This window comes from Pipistrellus kuhlii, unplaced genomic scaffold, assembly GCF_014108245.1.
Source record: "Pipistrellus kuhlii isolate mPipKuh1 unplaced genomic scaffold, mPipKuh1.p scaffold_m20_p_3, whole genome shotgun sequence".
Classification (NCBI taxonomy): domain Eukaryota; kingdom Metazoa; phylum Chordata; class Mammalia; order Chiroptera; family Vespertilionidae; genus Pipistrellus; species Pipistrellus kuhlii.
The window spans coordinates 115,170,926-115,172,600 of NW_023425529.1; the positions used below are offsets into that span (position 1 = coordinate 115,170,926).

Genomic DNA, 1,675 nt, shown 5'->3' on the forward strand with positions numbered 1-1,675 from the left:
TTTTTTTACAGAGAGTAAGAGAGAGAGAGATAGAGAGTTAGAAATACCAATTAGAGAGAAACATCGATCAGCTGCCTCCTGCACACCCCCTACGGGGGATGTGCCCACAACCAAGGTATGTGCCCTTGACCAAAATCAAACCTGGGACCCTTCAGTCCACAGGCTGACACTCTATCCACTGAGCCAAACTGGTTTCTGCTGACAATTTTTTTTTATATGTGTTAACAATGTTGGTGTTAACAAAATGGATTTCATTGAGTCACCCTACAACCAGAAGAGAGATGAGGAAATCATTAAGGAAGTCAGCACCTATTTTAAGAAAAGTGACAACACTGACACAATAGCATTTGTGCCAATTTCTGGTTGGAATAGTGACAATAAACTGGATCCAAATGCTAGCATGCCCGGATTAAAGGGATTTAAAGTCACCCATAAAGGCGGCAATGCCAGTGGAACCACACTGTCTGAAGCTCTGGATTGCATCTTGCCACCACCTTGTCCAACTGACAAGCTCATGTGTCTTCCGCTCCAGGATGTCTGCAAAATTGGTAATATTAGTTCTATCCCTGTGGGCCAAATGGAGACTGCTATTCTCAAACCATGCACAGTGGTCATCTTTGTTCCAGTCAATGTTACAACTGAAGTAAAGTCTGTTGAAATGCACAATGAAGCTTTGAGTAAGCTCTTTCTGATGACAATGTGGGCTTCACATCAAGAATGTATCTGTCAAAGATGTACATCAACACAACATGGCTGGTGACAGAAAAAATGATCTACCAATGGAAGCAGATGGCTTCATAGCTCAGGTAATTATCCTGAAAACCATCCAGGCCAAATCAGTGCTAGAAATGCACCTGTGTTGAATTGTCACACAGCTCATATTGCTTACAAGTTTGTTAAGCTTAAGGAAAAGACTAATCATTATTCGGAGAAAAATTGGGAAGATGGTCCTAAGTTTTTGAAATTTGTTGATACTGCCATTTTTGATATGGTTCCTAGCAAGCCAGTGTGTGTTGAGAGCCTCCATGACTAGCCTCCTTTTCATCTTTTAACTGGTCACAATATGAGTAGACAGTCACTGTGAATGTCATCAAAACAATAGACTAGAAGGTACCTGGAGCTGGCAGTCAGCAAGTCTTCCCAGAACACTCAAAAAGTTAAATGAATATTATCCCCAACTAGAGGCCTGGTGCATGAATTTCTGCACAGGTTGGGTCCCTAGGCCTGAATGATGATCAGGGCCTATTGGGCCAGGCTGATCAAACCCTGCCTGCCAAGAGGAGGGCTGGGGGGAGGGACCACGGGAGTTTGGCTGTGGGAGCATACTGATCACCAGGGGAAAGCGCCTGCATTAAGTGTCTGCCCCCTGGTGATCAGTGTACTTCACTGCAACTGGTTGACTGATTGTTCCAAACATATATATCTGCCACCCCAGTCTTAATCATTGGTGGATGAACAGTCTCAGGATTCTTTGTCTCAATTGGCCCCTTAAGTATAATAGTGAAAGACTGGTTAATGATTATAATGCATTGACCAGAAGAAAAGAAGAATTTTTATTTTATTTTATTATTATTATTTTTTTTAGTTTATTTGTGTGTGTGTGTGTGTGTGTGTGTGTGTGGCAGTTTTAAAGTTATTAATTTTTAAAATAAGTGTTTTTTAATGGTAACAATTT

At 41.4% G+C, this 1,675-nt stretch overlaps 1 pseudogene; it reads left to right on the forward strand.

The window, feature by feature from the left end:
- The first annotated feature begins 235 nt into the window (after positions 1-235).
- LOC118729421 lies at positions 236-1,165 on the forward strand (annotated as a pseudogene).
- Positions 1,166-1,675: the final 510 nt, after the last annotated feature.